We start from the raw sequence: 6968 nt of genomic DNA on the forward strand, positions 1-6968 counted from the left end.
GGGAGGGGAGGGAGGGGAGAGGAGGGGAGGGGAGAGAAGAGGAGAGGAGGAGAGGAGAAGGAAGGTGAGAGAAGAGAGGGGAGAGAGGGGAGAGAAAGGGAGAGAAGGGGAGGAGAAGGAAGGGGAAAGAAGAGAGGGGAGGGAGGGGAGAGGAAGGGAGAGAAGGGGAGGAGAAGGAAAGGGAGAGAAGAGAGGGGAGGGAGGAGAGAGGAGGGAAGATGAGATGAGACCAGATGAGACCAGATGAGACGAGACTGCTGTGATGTTAGAAGGTCAAGTTCACAAACATACACGGACTCAGTCTTAGGAACTAGGACAGGGAGCTGAGGGCTGGCCAGATGGGATTACAGCAGGTCACCAGAGAGCCAGTGAGTTTGTAGTGGGCCCCCTCCTCTCCCACACTGGGTATCAAACAGGCTTCTTTAATATAATTTAATTCAGAGTAGAATGCCAGGACCCCCACACACCCCAGTGCCCACAGCTCAAAGACTCAAGCCAGATGCCACGGTTTTATCCCATGGTGAAAGGACGGACACTAGAAGCCAAGATGCCTCAAAAAAGAAGACAAGGCACAGCTCCAACGCGCCCTTGGAGAGACACGTGGGCTGGGTGACATACTTCCAGGAGCACAGGCCCGGACTGCGCCCATTCGTCCTAGTCCCTCAGAAGGGACACCTGCAGTTGGCAGCTATGGCTGTGCTCCTCAGTCACTGCCTAAGTTCCAGCACCCTCCCATGAGCTGCTCAAAGAAAACGGCTTCACGCACCCGGTCTACCACAAGTATCAGAGGCACTGCCTAAAGAGGGGAAGCACTTGGGCACTGGCCAGTCTCAGGAGATGAACACTGTGTTCCGCTTCTGGTCCTTCTTCCTCTGAGATCACTTCAACAAGAAGATATATGAGGAGTTCAAGAAGCTGGCTTTGGAGGAAGCCAGAGAGGGCTACAGATGGTTTACAGTGCCTTTTTCGACACTACAGTTACGGTCTGGAAAAGAAGTTCTGGTTGGACACATTCAAGGATTTCCAGGAGGAAACTGGTGGACTGCGAAGCTGGCCAGCGCTATGGGTTGGAGAAATTCCGGGCCTTCTTGAAATATTCTAGAGCCAAAAATTTAAACATTGACCCCAAACTACAAGAATACCTCAGCAAATTCTGACATCTAGAAGACTTCCAAGTGGATTCCCCCATGGGTGAGGAGGGCAACCACAAGCGACATCCTGTGATAGCAGGCTGAAGGAAGCAATACCCCTCCCCCAGTCTTCCAGTAGCCCCAGTGCCCTGATCAGCCAACCCCCCTACAGCACCTACTGGCCAGCCCACCCAGGACGATGATAAATGGACGAGCCAGCACTGGGATACACAGACTTTGGGAAAGTGAAAGCCCTTAGCCCCTGGGGCTTGGGAGAAGGGACAGGATGGGTAAGGTCCATGGGGTGCCCAGTCCCAGGAGAGGGGACACAGAGAAGGGAAAGGCCTGGCATTCACAGGACAGGCCTATGCTGAGTAGCTGTGTGTGCAACATTTGGGCTGTCAGAGTTACCCTGGGTAGGAGCCTACATGCATCCCCTTCCCTCCTCTCCATGACTCTTCCATCCTAGCTTCTTTAAGGGGAAAGAGAAAAGGGGATACATTATTGATAGTTTGTCTGAATTATCAGAATCACTCTTTAGCCCTGCCTGCAGCTAGTAGGCAACAGCCTCAGTTCCCACCAAGGCCTCTTCCTGCTCCCAGAAGCCAACTATGCAGCCTACCAGAAGGCCCCATGGCCCGGTGGAAGGCTCTGACAGCACCTGGGCCCTGGAAGAGCAGCCCCCAGCCACCTGGGGCTTGATGTGGCCACTCTTACTCCACTGTCCCCACCCTGCAGCACTGTTGCTTTCTGGGAGAAAGAAACCAAAGGATCTGAAAGTGGGAGTGGAGGGAGTTTCCACTTCTCTCCACTCCCTCTCTCCCTTTCCTTCCCAGCCCAGAAAAACACTGCTCATACCAGAAAAAATTATTGAAAGATGATTTATTTTATTTTTCCTCTGACCTTTCCATCCTTGGGAAAATAGAAAGAAAAAAGAAAAACAAAAAAATTGACCATTTTTTTTTAAAAAATCAGAAAACTCCCTCCTGATCCATACAAAGTAATATCTTTCCCTCTCCTTAGAATTTTTGTTTGTTTTGTTCTTGGAAGTAATATTTTTTTAAAGTTGCCTTATTGTGGAATGGGAATCTGAAATAATACCCAAGGAATAATACCACCGAGGAATAATACCGAGTATCACTGCTGTTGCATCGCTTGAAGCTACCGTCCTGTGTGTGTGTACTGCTGCCACCCTCATGTCCTCACACAGCTTGCTGTGGCCTCCCAGCAGGCCCTGTCCTGCCCTGATACCCTTCATCCTACTCTTGGAACCACAAGGCCAAATTGGCTTTGAACTGTTAGAAAGCAGAGCTGGCCTGGATCTGGAAAACACTTGCCCTCATCATGAACGCCTTCTCCTGTGCCAGAGGGGATGGTTAAATACCTGGCAGCTGAGACCCGACTGCGTTTCTCATGTTGTTCTGAAAAGACTGAGATCTCAAGGAGGATTTGTCTCAAAGAGGTATCAGAAAGTATCATTGTCCTCCAAGGTCCTGGTGGAGTCTCCTCATCTGCTATCCCCCCTCCGCAAACCATCTCTACCTGCCCCCTCACTGACTCTGCCTGGGAACGAGAGATGAGGAACCAGGCTGGGTGGGGTCCTGCTGACTGGGGAAGACCTGTGGCAGGAAGGTATATGTGGACATAAAGTCTACCTGACTTCTCTTCTCCAGCACCAACCACCTGCATGGGGCTGGGACTGACAAAGGAATGGCTGGAGACTGCTATCAGCAGCCAAGGAGGGTGATGAAAGATTGACCCATACAGATGGGCATGTGCTCAGTGTGAGTGACTGCTCCTTCACCTCCAGTGGGAGAAGTTTGTGGTCTTGTTGCTCAGTTTCCACCATGTCTTTGACTGTCCTGTTCAGTGGCTTCCTCTGTGGGCCAAGAGGTGGGGAGTAGGAGAATGTACCCAGGCTGACACAGCTAGTCCTGTCTCAGCTGCCTCATTGTTTTTAGCCAGCCACCCCCATGTGTGGTTTCAGTTCTTGTTACCCATCCTCTCTAACCAAGGAGGAGTGTCTGGTTTCTGTTGGGAAGGTGGCCCTTGATGCCTTGCACTGATGGCTCAGGTTGGTGCCTGCCCCACATAGCTCCCTACACTGGACTCCTGGACTCCTTCCCTGCTCTGCATTTCTTCTTGCTTTGCTTCAAGTCACTTGGTGCCATACTGTATCTAGCACCACAGAAACCTCAGTGTTTGGCCTCTGCTGGGCTAGGGAACACATGGGGCGGAGGAGCCTTGGAGGTGGGGCAAAGGCTGTTCTCATTTAGAATTTACTCCTAGGCCAGGGCTGCTGTCCTCTCCTGCTCTTTTCAGACAAGCCTGAAGAAGGAAGCCCTCTGGGGTAGGAAGGTGAGGGTTTCCTCTCAACCTAGGCTGAGGAGGGAGGGAGGGGGCTTTGTTCTTTTATGATTTTTTGTAACATGTTAGGAATTAATGTTGCAAAAAGTAGTTTTTCTCTTCACTTTCTGAAGACACTTGAACTTAGGACCGACGTATCTGTGACAAGCATGCCAAGCAAGGGTGGCAGAACTAACCACTTCACACCTACCACCTTCCCAGCCACTTCATACCAGCCACCTTCCTGTGGGCGGTCTAAGATGGGAGACAGGCACCATCCCACCAAACCCCATGTGTCCGCACACCCCTCGAGCATCCCACAGGAGGGCAGGGCTTGCCCACAAGGGCAGCTCCTTGTCTGCCCTCTCCTGAGCCCTGGAGAAATGCACTGCCACTAAAGAAAGCCTCCCAACCCTGCCTGACCTGGACCCCTGGGACTCAGATACAGGTTCTGAGCTGCCTCAAAGTTGTTCAGTCTTTCTGTTTTGTTCCATTGTAGCTTCCCCCCCCCCCTTTCCTGATGATGGGTTCACAAAGAACGGCCCTAGAAGGGAAGAGGAGGGGCAAGAGGATGAGTAGTTAGGATAGGTGAGGTTTTTGCCAAAAGCTTGGATAGAGTAGAGTGGTGAAAGGGCCCTAGATGCTCTCCACCCCCTTCTCTTCCTCCTTCAGCTATATTGATGACAGAGAAGGCAGCTTGCAGCCTGTTTCTCACTGGAGAGGAAGTCTTGGCATTTGGCTTTGTGGAGTTCCACTTACACTTGTAGTACATTGTCTTTATCATGTGCTAGGATATCACACCTAAAAGGGCAAAAAAAAATGTAAAATACTTGAATGAGCTTTTATACAACATTAATATTATTGAGAGTACCTGCTTCCCAGGCTGAAGTGATTTATTCATTATTTTAGTCCTGCTTTAATCCTTTGTAATTTGTGGTGATTATGCTTTTCTTTTTAATGCAAAAAAGTATAAAAATGAAAATATGAAAAGCCAAAAACAAAAGTGTTATTTTCTTTGTGCTCCTGAATTTACAGGTCTGGCACTGACATTTCTTTTCTTTATCTTTTTCTTTTTTGGGGTTTTTTGTTTGTTTGTTTATTTGTTTTGTATTTAGGACAGGATGTACAAAGCATACAGGGTCTCACTGTGTAGATTAGATTCATAGTGATCCTCCTGTTTTCAGCCTCCCAAGTGCTGGGATTACAGACACGTGCCAACACACCTGTAGGAGACACTTCCAGGTCCTTGTCTTGGTCCAAGAAGCCAATATTTGTAATCCCAAAGTTATGTTATTGGAATCCCATCAAATTGATTCCAATCTACCACTTACAGTGCAACCCATGGCGAAAATAAAGACACTAAATTATATCTTCAATCGTCGGGGAGTCAAGGGGCTCTAAGTCGAGCCAAGAAGATGGCTTTCTGAAATGAAGGGAGCATCCCAGGGCTTCACCCAGTTTTATTCAGTGGGGGAGTGGCTTGAGGATTGACTGAGAACTGTAGGAAAGAGACTACTATGAACTGAGCTAGGTGGGTGGCCTAAATTTACCTCTCCGATATGCAGAGAGGATATGCAGAGAGAGTAATCTGCATTATAGAGTATCTAATGTTTTGGTAAGTCTGCTGCTTCAGCTTTGGTGTAGTCTTTCAAGCCCCAGGAAGTCATGGTCTCTGTCTCGAGGCTCGATCCCAGCTGGCACCGCAGAGCATTAGCTCTACTGTCCTGTCTCAACCCGGCTCACATTAAAGAGCAGTAAGTATAGGTTACCAGGGAAACACGTACACCACCTTCAAAGACTATTACCAGCACCTCAGCTAGACCAATACACATTGCTTAAGACCAATTAAAGGATAAACAGAAGTCCTAGCCAGCTCTGTACAGAACATTACAAGGAAATAGGGTCAGGCTCAGTCAAAATGGAGACAATCCCTCTTCTTTCAAGGAGAGCTGCTCAGGTGGTCCTCCACACACGCCCAGTCTCAATCACCATCTCAGCACACCCCAGGGGCAGGGCTGGCAGAGCAGGCCTGGGGATTGAACTCCTGGTTCCTGCATCTGCCTAGGCAGGTGCTTTAATCTGCTGAGCTATTTGGCCAACCCTTGATTAGGATCTGAATTTTAATTTTTTTTTATTTTGATTGACATTTTGACATGACTGCATTCCCTCTCTCTCTCTCTCTCTCTCTCTCTCTCTCTCTCTCTCTCTCTCATCTCTCTCTGTCTCTCTCTGTCTCTCTTTGTCTCTCACTGTTTCTGAAACCCTTGGGTTGAAGCCAATACCTACCTTTGCACTGAGCTACATCCCCAGCCTTTTTAATTTTGATTTTGAGGTACACTCTTGCTAAGTTGCCCAGGCAGGACTCTAACTCTTGGTCCTCCTGCTCCAGTCTCTCAGGTGCTGGAATTACTGGGGTGTGCCACCACTCCCTGCTTTCCTGAACACTTGTGCCCTCCAGTGCTTTTTACTTGTGTTTGCCTAGAGGCCTTTCCTGCCTTGCTGTAAACCTCGAGGTGTGTTTATTGGAGCCAACTGAAAGCTGCTCTTACACCCAATTGTCCATCTTCCCCACAGGACTCTTCCTGCTCACCCTGTGCTCTGCTCCTACCATAAAATGTTATTGTCCACTCCCTGGGACCTGAGCCTGTCTTATTTTCAGCACCTAGAAATCACAGCTTGTTTTTATGGTACACTTTTGTTAGTCCAGACATTCAGTAAGAATACTGTAACTTAGTCCTCACAGGACTCCAGGGAAGAAAAATCCACTCTTATGTCTCATACATAGAAGAAAACATCTGGGGCTCTGAGTGACCCTGGCCACAGTCTCCTGAAGAAGCAGGACTTGCGGTCATGCTGTTAGACTGCAAAGTTTTCTCATTCAGGCTCCTGCCTAGTGTGTCTGGTGCTCCAGTTGATGCAATTCACAGGAATTCTGTAAACATTTGTCTAGTAACTAGACTTTTAGGTTCTATGGATGCATGACCATAGATTTCTTAATATTTTAGTATAAATTGTGTTTGTGTATTTGTATTCATACTTCATGATTATAATTTTAAAGTATGCATCAGTTTTTGAGTTTTTAATAGCCTAAGATTATACGTATTCTCAAGAATCCTTTTTCTGAGCCTAGAAGTTGACCCTTTCTATATCCATATGTATCAAATTTAGAAGTAGGCACAGACTCAATATCTTAATTCCATTCTGAGTTTCTTATTGTCCAGGTTGAAAATATGAGTCTTGTTTTCTTTCAATTGCCCCCTGTGGGAGGATTGATTCTTGGGGCTTGCATGTCCAGAAGCACCTGACCTGCTTGGAGACTCCTGAGTGCCTGGGACCCTGGTTCTGTTGGGATCGGGAACAGGGAGGAACAGAGACCCACCCATATCTGGAGGATAGCACCCAGCTCAGCCCATGTCCCAGAAGCTGACCACACTGTTGAGGAGGAGAAGCAATGACTTCGAGCATCTTTAGGGCCATCAGAAAAATGTCCTT

General features: G+C 48.3%; 1 pseudogene; it reads left to right on the forward strand.

Annotated features, from left to right (window-relative positions):
• Positions 1-447: 447 nt before the first annotated feature.
• On the forward strand, positions 448-1379 carry LOC101585519 (annotated as a pseudogene).
• Positions 1380-6968: the final 5589 nt, after the last annotated feature.

Source organism: Octodon degus, unplaced genomic scaffold, assembly GCF_000260255.1.
Source record: "Octodon degus isolate 3935 unplaced genomic scaffold, OctDeg1.0 scaffold00012, whole genome shotgun sequence".
Lineage (NCBI taxonomy): Eukaryota > Metazoa > Chordata > Mammalia > Rodentia > Octodontidae > Octodon > Octodon degus.